This window comes from Protopterus annectens, chromosome 1.part1 (genome assembly GCF_019279795.1).
Source record: "Protopterus annectens isolate FY-2018-M chromosome 1.part1, PAN1.0, whole genome shotgun sequence".
Classification (NCBI taxonomy): domain Eukaryota; kingdom Metazoa; phylum Chordata; order Ceratodontiformes; family Protopteridae; genus Protopterus; species Protopterus annectens.
In genome coordinates this window covers 1,344,672,356-1,344,686,083 of record NC_056726.1, presented here as the reverse complement: position 1 = coordinate 1,344,686,083, position 13,728 = coordinate 1,344,672,356, and the positions used below count along the sequence as shown (strand labels likewise).

Here is a 13,728-nt window from a genome sequence, read left to right as displayed (position 1 = left end):
TAATACCTCTTCTGCCTTAATACCAAATAAATTATCTTGCTGCAAAGAAGCATCCAATAATTTTGCCTTAACATGATCTGGTAAACTTTGTTCTTTTAACCAAGCATGCCTTCGAATCACAGATCCTGTAACTGCTGCTCTACAAGAAGCTTCTAATGAATCAAAACCACATTGCAAAGTATGCTTTCCCACTTGTTCAGCTGCATGCAATAAATCCTGCATTTCCTTATAGCCAGGTTGTTCTGCATTTGTACTCATTTTCTGTTTTAATTGAGACAGTAAGTATTATTGATATTTAAGCATGTGGAACTGGCAATTTAGAGCCCTCACTGCTAAAGTTGCAGAGGTGTAAACTTTCTTTCCCCATCTGTCTTATGCTCTAGAGTCCCAATCTGAGGGAACTGGATTCTTAGCCGTGAAAGCCTTAACCCCTTTGGGACCCTGGGAAATAGTTTCTGGGTCAGCAACAGGGTTTTTATAAAGAAATTTGTGAGAGTCAGGGACTCTGTAGTATCTGTCTGGCTTGACTGGAGCTGGGGGTAAAGAATCAGGGTTTAAACTAGATTCAGACAACACATCATTGACAATGACCAACACTGGCGGAATAGCAAGGGGCCTGTGCTGAGGCAGCAAAAGAAAGTCTCTGAGCCTTTTCTTGGATTCTGAGTACTCATGGCCCTCCCAATGGAAATGCTCCCTCATGGTATGTAAAGTTTCCCCAAAAGAGTAATCCTCAGGAGGAGAGGCTGAAGGAATCGATTCCTCAGCATCAGAATCCTCATAGGGGGGGGTAAAGAATATCCCTGGTCTGAAGAGGAATCAGAATATATTGAAACCTGGTCAGAGGAATCATAGTCTGTATCCTGCCTAGGCCTTTTATCAGGAGGGGCATGGGAACCCCTGATCAGAGTTATCAAATCTTCGGCCATTTGAGCATCTGTTTTTTAGGCATGGAGGCCTGTCCAGGTGAATGCTGTACTTGCTTCTTTGTCTTTAGTGTAGGCTTAGTCTTGGCTGTAGTTGCAATGGTAAGTTGAGTAGGCCTGAAAACACCCTCAGAAACCGATGCCTGCTCAGTGGCTCCGGACCCATCTGAAGGGTTAATCTCCGTTGGCCCAACACCTTGAGGCTCCAGAGGCCTAGGCACCTCCACGTTGGGGTCGGTCACGGCCTGTGGTTCTGAGGTAGCGAGTGTCAGGGGCTGCGAAAGTGCCTCACTGAAAACCGGCGACTGGCCTAGAAGAGGCTTCGTCATCAGTTTTGGGCCTCGGATGCCTTTCCTTTTGCACTTTTTGTGCATTCCGGTCGTCAGTTGTTCCGACGGCATTGTATAATTAAACCTTCACCCAAAGTAATGGCGAGCAAAATCAAACAGACGTTTAATAGTGCGTTTGTTAAATCTAGCACAAAACCGACAACTAGTGACATTGTGATCTGGGCCTAGGCATGGAATACAGTAATAATGAAAATCCTTATGATTTATTTGCTTCCCACAAGAAATACAATTACTAACTTTTTCGGACATCGGTCTGAGGCAAGAAAAAATTTCCCCAATGGGGTACTTACCTTTATTGAACACTTCGGTTCTGAAATCGAATTTGAAATCTCAGGAGTCGGCCAACCGGCACTTGCGAACTGCTTTTGCTTCGGGCACCCCACGGCAAGAAAGACTGAAGAAAATGGCGTTGGCTGCTTCTTATATACCCCTGGCGCACTGACGTCAGGAAAAAGGTGACAGCAACCGACGCAGGACCAAGACTTTGGAACTCAGGCCAACTGCGGGCCCGCCTGACGGCAGGATAACCCAAGTGTAATAACTGCAGCAGTGAAACACGATAAACATCACATCGTCCGCAATATCTAACACAGGTGGAATAGCAAGAGGCCTGTGCTGAGGCAATAAAAGAAAATCTCTGAGCCTTTTCTTGGATTCTGAATAATCCTGGCTCTCCCAATGGAAATGTTCCCTCATGGTATGTAAAGTTTCCCCAAAAGAGTAATCCTCAGGAGGAGAGGCTGAAGGGATTAATTCTTCAGCATCAGAGTCCTCATAGGGGGGTAAAGAGTATCCCTGGTCTGAAGAGGAATCAGAGGAAATGGAAACCTGGTCAGAGGAATCATAGTCTGCATCCTGCCTAGGCCTTTTATCAGGAGGGGGATGGGAACCCCTGATCAAGGGTCTTCGGCCATTTTGAGTATCTGTTTTTTAGTCATGGAGGCCTGTCCAGGTGAATGCTGTACTTGTTTCTTTGTCTTTAATGGAATTTTAGACTTGGTTGTTGTTTTTTAAATCTAGCACAAAACCGACAACTAGTGACGTCGTAGTCTGGGCCTAGGCATGGAATACAGTAAGAATGAAAATCCTTATGAGGTATTTGCTTCCCACAAGAAATGCAATTATTAACTTTTACTGACATTGGTCTGAGGCAAGAAAAAGTTTCCCCAACGGGGTACTCAGCTTTACTGAAGACTTTGGTTCTGAAATTCGATTTCGAAAATCTCAGGAGTCGGCCGACTGGCACTTGCGAACTGCTTTTGCTTCGGGCACCGCGTGGCAAGAAAGACTGAAGAAAATGGCATCGGCTGCATCTTATATACCCCTGGCGCACTGACGTCAGGGAAGAAGTGACAGCAACCGACGCGGACCAAGACTTTGGAACTCTGGCCGACTGCGGAACCGCCTGATGGCAGGATAACCCAAGTGTAATGACTGCAGCAGTGAAACACGATGAACATCTGTACAAATTATCACCGCTGCAGTAGCCTTAGCAATATTGGTAGAGTACCATAATGCAGACAGACTGGGAGTAAAAAGATGATGGAACAGGAGCCCCTGTAAAATTACCCCAGCAAAGACTGTCCTAGACCTGGGGAAGGAATCTAGTTTATACTGCTTCACAAAAGTGTGTGAAGAGGACCAGGTTAAAGGTTCTAGAATACTTTTAGAATCCAATTCTTTGAAAAAGCCACAGATTAAGCCAAAGCCTTGGCAGAATGAGCCTTAACCCTGCATGGAAGTGTGTAATTGTGGTGGGTATAACAAAAGGTAATAGCATGAGACAACCACTTGAAAATAGCCTGTTTTGACATGGGTTGTCCTCCTTTCTTACCTTCACAAGCAATGAACAACTGAACAGCTCCTGGAAAATTTTTTTCTGTCATGATAATACCCAAAGACGAATTAACAAACACAAGAAATTTCAACATGGTCTCTTGGACATTGTTGTTTTGTCGTTCAAGATAATACCCAAGTTGTCTGTGGACATCCAAGGAATGGAGTATGGGTTAAAGTAAACTCGGATACCACTGTGGGCATAAATGAAGGATTAATTCTCAAGGAAACCCTATCTTTGTGGAACATGAGTTAAGGCTGACCCACCATAAGAGTCTGCAATCTCTAGATGCTCTTCTTGCAGAGGTCAGAGCAATCAGTTTGCCATGTTAAGAACCTCAAGTCAGCTTGATGAGCTGGTTCAAATGGAGCAAGTGTTAGCTTCTCTAACACACAATTAAGATCCCAAGAAGTAGTCACCTGTTTTCTATAAGGCTTGGAATGCAACACCCTTTTCAATAACATTTTTGCATGAATTGTACTGAAAGAGGAGAATCCATGGGCAAGAACATGGAAATGGTTGACAAATAACCTTGAGTGAGGAGTAAGACAGGCAGGTAAGTCACAGAAATAATGTAGAACTACTGAAACACTAGCCCTAAATGAGTGTTGGTTCTTTTCTTGGCACCAACTAAAAAACTTTTTCATTTACTAATATATGATGTACAGCAAGCATTTGCCTCCTTTAATACCTGCTGTGCATCAGCATGAAGAATGTCTAAAAGGAATCAGAACTGAATCATCCAGGAAGTTATCTGAAGATGTCTGAGATTAGGGTGTATCAAACTCCCCTTGTCTTGTAAGAGTACGTCCAATTTTTGAGGAAGCTTGTGGTAACTGTCCATCGCCATTTCCATGACAAGGCATAACCAATGTTGCCTCAGCTAAAAGGGGGTCACCACAATGATTTTTGGGGAGTCCTTCTGAATCTTCAGAATTCCTCTGGACATCAGTGAAAGGGGAAGAAAGGCATAAAGGAACATTCCTGAAATTGGGCAAAGAAAATGTATCTGTTTTCCAAGCTTGCTTACAAAGAGTGCTTGAGCAAACTTTGTTCAGTTGATTGTTTTGAAAGGAGGAAAACGGATCTTTTTGAGGTGTTGCCCCCAACTGGATCACTTCCTGGAAGACCTTCTCATGAAATTTCCATTTGTAAGGGTCTGTCCTGGTTGTGCTCAGCTTGTCTGTCACCATTTTGCTCAGACAGAATGTAAGATGCTTGGAGAAGTGCTGAAGAGAAACCTCCTAAGCCATCATAACCAGCCTGCAGATAGGTTATGTTCAGGCTCAGATGGAAATGTGGTTAACTTTTTCCAACAGAAAGTTAAGATCCCAGGGAGGAAGCAGCCGGTGTGTTAGGTGATCTCAGGTGAAACACTCCTATTACAAAATGTCAGTGTCTGCAACAGATTTTGTGAGTTGTAAACATGATAGCAGGTGAATTAAGAGACCAGTCCTTAACACTGTATTAGCCCCTTTCAACAAAGATCACAGGGTTGGTAAGGATCCGATGCACAGACACTCCTAACCATAACCATAACCTTGTCTTTCAAACAACCATTTCTCATCTCTTTCACAATATGCTGTTACTCATCATCAGGTTCCCCCTGAAAACATGCGTAACAGATATCTCTGTTCCTCTAAGAGAACAGTGCCAGTTGCAACCACACACACTTTTCAAACCTATCCAGTGCCTTAGATACTTTTCAACATTCTTTCAAAAGGCTGCAACTGACACAGTTACAACAGTTTGGAAGTCACTGCCCAAACCAAGGATTCTTTTGAGACCAGAAAATCCAAAATGGTCTTTTGAGGAATAGAGGCCAGGGTAGCAGAATTGTTCTATGCAATCCTGAAGGCATCTCAAGGTATGTCTACCAGAGAATGATCACCAAGGACATCAGCAGGGAAAACATGCAAACTTTTGTAGATATCATTGTGGTGAACACATGGGTTCTGTGGGCCAGGCACCTCATTTTGATTAACTGTAACATGTGGGGAAGTTTTTAGTAACTGTCCTTGGCCAGGTGCATGAAAATGGAGAACCAATGTTGTCTGGACCAAAAGGGGTTTACCAGAAGCACATCTGGAAAATCCTTACCTTTAGAAAGATTCTGATTATCAAAAGAAAAGGGGGAAGACAAGGATCATTCCCCTCAACAGGAAAGAAAAAGCATCCATTTTGTATGCTTGTTTACAAGTAGTCCTGGCACAAAACTGTTGTAATTGTCTGTTGTGAATGGGGCGAATATATCTAGTTGAAGAATTCCCTAATGGTATGCAGTCTCCTGGAAGACCACGGTGTAACATCTATTTGTGAGGGTCTGCCCTGGATCTGCTGAGACAGTCTGCAATTGTGTTCTGCTGTGACAGAATACAGGTTGCTTTAAGTAAGAGACTGTGCAGAGTTAGCAGCTCCCAGGCAACCATGGCTATTCTGTAAACAGGGTAGGACGCCATTCATCCTAGTTTGGTTATGTACTACATAAACTTGGCATCTTCTGTTATGACTAACAATGGTTCTGGTGTCTACAGTTGATTCAGTGCTTTGTCAACCTTTACCAAGTCCATTATCTCTTTTAGAGTTATGTGTTTTTGCCTGAAATGAAGATCCCACATTCCCAGAACAGTGATTCCTACAGAAACTGCCCTCAGGCAAAATCTGACACATTTGTTGTGACTGACTGAAAAGGAATGAGGGAAGAAAAAGGCAGACCTGGGTTATGCTGGACTTGGGTCACCAGCCTGAACAGTGCTCCTTTTGGTGAATCCCATAACTGGAACAGGGCAAGATATGGATGTTGGGTCCAGCCACGTTTGAGGAACCACTCAAACGTGGCTGGACCACAATGTTCATTAAACATACTCAAAATTTCATCTTCACAAATCGTGAAGATTTGTGAACAAATTGTGTGCAATGTTATGCTTAAAATACGGTTTAAAAATGTTCAACAGGTTAATGGTACAGCCTTTCGTAAACCTAGTACATATATTCCCTTAAACCATCCTATTCTTGAAGCATATGACAGGATTTGTGAAGATGAAATTTTGAGTATGTTTAATGAAAGGAGATGTGGAAAAATGTTTAATAATTTTAGTAAAGCTGAAAGAGGCCTTGGCCTCCCTCCAGAATGATTGTCATAAGACCGGCGGACAAGGGAGGGCCTATAGTTGTTATGGATCGTGATTTTTATTTCTGTTCAATGAAACAGCTGTTGAATGACTCAAAGACTTGTGAAAAGGTAACAAAGGATTGTGCTGATAGAATGGTGAACTGGATACATAGCACTTTAATGGATTGTTTATTAAGTAGGCATGTTAATTTATTTATTTATTTTACATTTGTTGACCGGGCTAGTCCAGCTGGATAATTTCCATTTTCAGTGGAGGCCCGGGGAGAAAAGCTCCACAGATTAAAACAAGGTTATAGAAATTGAACATTTACAATAAGTTCCTGAGACATAGACATTGAGTTACCATGCATACTTAATAGTCTAGATCAAGAAATAGAAAACATATAGTGCTATCTACGTATTGAGAAAGGCATTAATTCTTTTTAAAACTACACTCCCTTCAGGTCATTTCATACATATTAGTGTATATACAATATTTTTTTTTTTTTTTTTTTGAGAACAGTAGAAACTGTACAGTCATTAGGTCGTTTGTGATCACAGAGAAAGATTGCAGTTTTGAAATAAGGAAGTATGATAGTAGAAGGTTAACTTAGAACTTTATAATTATTTAGTTATAAAAGAACCTTTAACACCAATTATACAAAGCCTTCCAAAGATCCACAAAGATTCTTTACATCCACCATTCAGACCTATTGTTGCAGTCAGGAATTGGTGTACTGAATCTATATCAGTATTTGTTGAGAAGCATCTAAGACCAGTCTTGGACAAAAATATGGTTATTTTGAAAGATACTTAACATTTGTTAAATGATTTATATACATTTGTAAGTGAGCGAGACAATAGTGTCAATTGTATTTTATTTTGACGTTCAATCATTACTTACTGTGATACCCAATACTATGGGTCTACATATGTTGAAAGAATATTTGAAAAAACATAGTTATGATGTGATGTTTGTAGAGTTATTGTTTGTTCATGGATATGGTGCTTGAAACTAATGTTTTTATGTTCAACCATGTGTTATATTTACAGACGGATGGCGTAGCTATGGGCACTTCTAGTGCCCATAGCTACGCCAACACTGTTATGGCTCTATGGGCGGAAGAACACATTATTAACAGTCTATATAAAGATAAAATTGTGTTCTACTGGATATTTGTAGGTGACATGTTTATGATACGGGAGGGTAGTAATGATGAGCTCATCTTTTTATGAACATCTAAACATCACTACTTCGTTTTTGAAATTCAGTATGGGTAGCTCTTACACTCATAGACTTTTTGGATGTAAGTATTTTAAAAAATATGAATGGAGTTGAACACTAGGATTTTTAGGAAGACATGCTATAGGAATTGTCTTCTATACCGGCAGAGTATGCATACCTCTCATATATTCAAGAATGTTGTTAAAAGTCAAGGACTAACAGCTTCCAAATTAAACACTAGTGAGAAAGGATTTCTAAAGACTTCATTGAAGGAATTTGTTGCATTAGGATATGACCATAAAGAGGTTGATATTATTTTGGATCGAATATCTGAATTAAGGACATTTGATGGATAAAAAGAAGTTATGTTTTACCATAACGTTCCATTTGTGTTGTAGATCTTTATTCATTCATTACTGTTAGGACTTCAGTTCTGCCCTTGAAACAGACACGGCCGTTACCAAGCTCACATCAGCCAAAAACTCTCAGCTAAGACGTACCTACAACGCCCCTCTCATAGTCTCTTCAGATCGAGTTTGCCCACCATTATAGTATAGAAGTAATAATTGTGATAGTAGGAGGCTCTGTCTGAGCAGATACCTTAACTAATAAGGAAATCCTAAAGTCCACTAGCAGTCCAGACAGGGGGAAAGAGGGCGGGAAGTAATGAATGAATAAAGATCTACAACACAGATGGAACGTTATGGTAAGACATAACTTGTTTATCTGATGTTGTAAATCTTTATTCATTTCTTACTGTTAGGACCGAGTCCCCAGCTACCCGGGTCCTGGGTGGCCCTAAGGAAGGACATTCCTGAGTACCACAGAACCAAAAGATGCTCGTCCCCTGGAGGCCAAATCCAATTTGTAATGAGTGATAAAGGTATGAGGTCTTGCCCAAGTGGCTGCTGTGCAGATATCATCCATAGAGGCTCTGGAATGAAAGGCCACTGAGGTAGCTATTGATCTAGTAGAGTGAGCCTTTATTTTAAAAGGTAAGGGCACTTTGTCCTGATGGTAGATGAAAGTAATGGCGTTTCTGAGCCAAGAGGATAAAGTCATTTTGGAAACAGGCTTACCCAATCTGGGTCCTGCAAAGGCCTCAAACAATTGATCCGTTCTGAAAGATTTAGTTTTGTCCAAGTAGAAACGAAGTTGCCTATGAACATCGAGGGTATGCAGAAGGTATTCCCCTCTATTTGAATGGTGAGGAAAGAAAACAGTTAGGTCACTAGATTGCTTAATGGAAAACCCAGAAATGACATTGGGAAAAAAGGAGGTATCAGTATGTAGGGACACTCTTTCCCTATGAAAAATCAAGTTTGGTCTCTTGACACTCAAGGCCTGCAACTCAGATACTCTTCTCGCTGAGATAAGGGCTACTAGAAGTAGAGTTTTCCATGACAAAAATTTTATATCACAGGAGTTAGAGGGCTCAAAGGGAGGACTTGTTAATGACTAAAGCACCAAAGACAAGTCCCATGGCTCTAAAGGAGGCTTGACCAGAGGTTTAATATGTAACACTCCTTTCATGAAGGTTTTGTACAGTCGGTGTGACATAACAGATGACTTGTCAATTCCATTGTGAAAATTTGCAATAGCTGCTAAACGCACTATAATTGTCAATGCTGAAGCTCCTGTGTGCAATAGGGTAGTCAGGTTGTAGGATCTTCTGAACAGGCATGGAAAAAGGGTCTATGTTATGTTCTTTGGCCTAGAGAACCTAATCCATTTACTAGAACAAATGTTCCTGGTGGAAGGTTTGTGCGAAGCCAAAAGAATCTCACGAACAGGGGATGAAATGTCAGGTAACCTGGCAATCATCGGAAGTGGAGAAACCAAGCTATGAGCTTAAGGCTGTGGAGACTGGGGTAAATCAGTCCCTGAGGATGAGACCGCAGACCTTGGGATTGATCCAGGATCCACGGGCTGTGAATCAGATGAGGCCATAGGAAAGGGAACCAGACTTGACGGGGCCAAAAAGGGGCAATAAGGATCAGAATTTCAGGATGAGGGGAAATGGGGGAAAAGGCATTCAGCAGACCCGAGGGCCAATCATGCATCAGAGTGTCCCTTGGTGTCTACTCCTGAGAGGGGATCAGAGCAAAATAGTTTCTGCATTTGTTGTTTAGGGGAGAAGCAAACAGGTCGCAGCAAGGCCTGCCCCAATGGCGAAGATCTGATCTGCTGTTATAGGATTGAAGGACCACTCGTGAGACATCAAAATGTTCCTGCTCAGATTGTCCGCAATAAGATTGGAACTCCCAGGAATGTGCGTTGCTATGAGAAAGTGGTTGGAAGCCATCACCCAGTGGCACATTTTCATGGCTTCCTGACGCAGGGTGTAAGACCTGGTTTCGCCTTGTTTTTTGATGTACCAGATGACTGACATGTTGTCTGACTGAATTGCAATGGTCCAAGAAGGAAAAGATGTGTTGTGAATGCTTGCAACACAAATAGAACTGCCCTCAATTCCAGGGCATTTATGTGCAAATTGGCCGCCATGGGGGACCAGGTGCTTTGGACTGTCTTTCCCTGGAAATTCCCCTCCACCCTAACAGGGAAGTGTCCGTGGTCACCATGGCCCTGGGCTGGGGAAGGCAGAACAGTCGACACTAAAGATTTGTTTCTGGCTTCATCCACCATAGCATTTTTATTTGCAAAGGTTTATAAGGCGTATCATGTGGTCGAGTGGGTGGGTTAAGATCAATCATTGTGATGAAAGGAGCCACTGTAATAGTCTCATGTGAAACCTCACTAGTGGTACTAAAGTAATGGTTGCTGCCACACAGCCCAATAGTTGTAGTATAAGGCATGCTGGTACAAAGTCTGTGGAAGGAGGACTTGAATCTGGCTTCTTATTTTTGAAAGCCTGTGAGGAGGAAGGGAAGCTTGACAGGATGTTATGTCAAAGATCGCTCCAATGAATTCCAGTGCTCTTGTTGAAGACATTTCTAATTTGTCCATGTTGATCGTGATACCTAGGCAAAGAGCAAGGCCTTGAGTGTAAGACAGACTGAGAATGAGAAGATTCCTGGTCGTGGCGGTAAGGAGCCAATCGTCTAGATATGGAAACACCTGGAATCCTTGTAGTTGGAGATGAGCTACTACGACTGCCATACATTTGGTGAACACTCTGGGGACTGTCGCGAGACCAAAGGGCAGTACCCTGAACTGATAGTGATTGGCTCCCAGCCGGAAGTGGAGAAATCTCCGGGAGCATTTGTCCATCTTTAGGTGGCAATACGCGTCCTGGAGATCTGTAGAACACATCCAGTTGTCCTTCCCCAGAAAGGGGAGAATGGACTGTACTGTGACCATCCAGAATTTTTGAGGTTTTATGAATTTGTTTAGTAAGCTGAGATCCAGGATTGGTCTCCAATCCCTTGTCTTTTTTGGCGCTAAAAAGAACCTTGAGTAAAACCCAGATCCTCTCTAGTCTGCTGGGACTGGTTGGATGACTTTCTTAGTAGCTTTTCAATTTCTAAGGTTGTAGCCTCCCTCTGACTGGGTGGAACATCAGGGATTCGTTTTACAGTTCTGGGAGTAAGGTCGAATGGGATATGATAGCCTCTGGATATTATTCTCTGCACCTATGCATCCATTGTTATGAGCTGCCAGGCCTGTAGGTGAAGAGAAAATTGACCCCCGATTGCTTCCAGAAGAAAGCAATCGGGCCGCTGTTCAGGAGCACTAGAAGGGTCAGCCAGAGAAGGAAACTCTAGCGGCCTGGTTGCGTGGACCCCCCTCTGCCCCGAAAGGAACATCTTCCAGATGAGTTGCCTCCTCTGCCGCGGGGGGATTGCTCATCATGAGTGCCACGAAAAGATCCTTGGGACTTCTTGAACAACAATTTTCCTCCCCTCCGATTCCTGGAGTAGGATCTCTGGGGGGGTGGGAAAACATATGCCCACAGCAGACAAGGTCTTTCCGTCCTTCCCACTATGTGATGATGTGTCTCTTACTTTGGGACCAAAAAGGGAAGATTCGTCAACAGGCACGTTGACAAAGAAAGATTTAAAGGGGTCCACGAAGTCACACAAATGCATCCAAGCATGCCATCTCATGACGGTGTCCGATGTGGCTGCTCGAGCTGCCCTTCAGTAGTGTGAAAGATCAAGTGCATCGAGGAGTTCAAGATGGATTCCAGGGTAGCTAGCTGACAGGCAACAGTATCACGCATCTCCTCAGGCAGTACCCCTGCCAAAGAGGCAGACATTTCTGAGATTAGGTCTCTTTGGAGGCGAGTAAAGTGTGCCAGGTAATTCAGTAACCGAATGGCAAAGGTCACTGAAGCATAAGCCCGCTTTCCCAGTCTGTCCATAGCCCGAGACTCCCTGTTCGGGGGATAACAGTGGAACTATCTTCTGCCGGTTCCCTCACAGTGGCCGCTGCCACGACCACGGAATCAACTACCAGTTGTTTGGACCAGTTGGGTTGGTCTTCAGGAGTGGATAATATTTTATCTGGCCTCCAGGGGACAGGTTCTATGTTGTCTGGGGCCTTTCACGCACAATGCATAATAAGTCTAATGAACACATCCACAGGTGGTGTCAACCAGGAAGTAGATGGCCAAGCACGGAGAGCCTGCAAGAACACCGGTTCCTCCAAAGAAGGGCTTGAGAGCTTCCAGTCTCCCCTCTGCTTGAAGATCTCGAGAATGTCTCCAAATGAGACATCTTCTGGGAGAGACCGTGGGGACCCTTCTCCCTCATCGCAATCAGTGTCTTTAGTGATGGATTCCTCAGGGGAATCAAGATGTTTCCTCTTTTAAAGTTTCTTCCAGGGTGGGTACCCAGTGGGATCTTCTGAGGAGGACTCCAGATAAAGGGTTCCCTTCAAGGGAAGGTCTTTGTAGCTCCCGTGCTCAGGATCCCAGAGTAAGGGGTAGGGACAGCTGCATGCTAGAGGGGGGGGGGGGTTCTGGTGTTGATGTCAATGGTGCCAACTGTTAGCCTGTTGAAGCAAGGACCCTCTTCATCACCTGGAAATCAAGCCTGCTCGAAGACGGATGGAAGCCCGGAACCGAGAAGGATGACCTTGGAATCAGGGTCACACCCAGCACTGAAGAACCCACCTCCAGGTGAAGAGCTCCGGAAGGACCAGTAGCTGCCAGGAGAGCCATGGCTGTAGATGGTGCCACTGAAAATATAGGCGTCAAACTAGGTGCCACGGTGCCAACAGCCCAATCACTGCTTCGAGAGTGCACCAGTTCCAAAGGAGCCACTGCACCAAGAGTAATCAGTGCCGACAGGGAAGCCTCCGCTGTCGGAAATGAGACAGAATGCCATTCATGACAGGATGGCCATCAGTACCAAAGTCATCGAGACCTGGGAGGAGGCCGGAGGAGGATATACAGTTGAATATGCCGTGACAGCTTCCATTGCAAGAGGGAGGGAAGACCTAGCCAGGGTGGGTAATACTCTAGCTTCCGAAAGTTGGTCCACAACCCTCACTACATCTTGTTCCAAAAGACTCCTGGTGGATCTGAAGGAAGCTGCTGATGGAGATTCTGGTCTCTCAAAAAATGGACTAAATTGTTTTCCCAAAAAGGGGTCATAAGAGGGAGAATACCTGGTTCTGGGAAGGTGCTTGACCTTCAGAACAGATGGTGTCAGTATCAGTGGAGCCATGCAAGACATCGGCACCGTGGATGGGGATGGTGCCAATGCAGGTACAATGGTCAGCACTGAGGGGGATGGTGCCGAAGCTGGTACAGAGATTGGAGTCTGAGTCAGGATTAAAGGCGGCACCAAGGGAGAAGACAGGGACCCTGGTGCCGAAGCAGTCTGTGCCGAAGGCGCTGAACAAGCCCGGTGTCTACTCAGTTCCAAGGAGGACGGGGATGTCAGAACAGAAGAACTCCATTTCTCCTCAAGCTTTTTAACATCCTTATACTTAGGAGGAGGTGAGACCTCCATCCCAGAAACAGCCTCCATGAAGGAGGGTTTCAGCATATCCTTTAGAATAAGTTTGTCCTTGCTTTCTGCCAAAGTACGGTCACTGAAGCTAGAACAAATGTCACAAGAAACGTTAATGTGGTCAACACCCAAACAATAAACACACCTGGCATGACCATCAAAGTTGGGCATTTTATGCCCGAAATTATCACACTGCTTGAACCCAAGCTTGGCCTTATCTGACATTATAACACGCTAATACTACCACATAATAAACTAAACTACCAAACAAGAAGATAAAGGGATAGTGAGAAAAACTTTTTATTTTTTATATATATATATATATATATATATATATATATATATATATATATATAT

The 13,728-nt window shown here is 43.6% G+C and overlaps 1 protein-coding gene across 2 annotated transcripts in view; it reads right to left on the bottom strand.

Moving 5' to 3' along the window:
- Positions 1 to 13,728, bottom strand: part of RNF165 (ring finger protein 165) — a 480,832-nt gene that overhangs the window by 326,375 nt on the left and 140,729 nt on the right. The gene's annotated exons all lie outside the window — the stretch shown is intronic.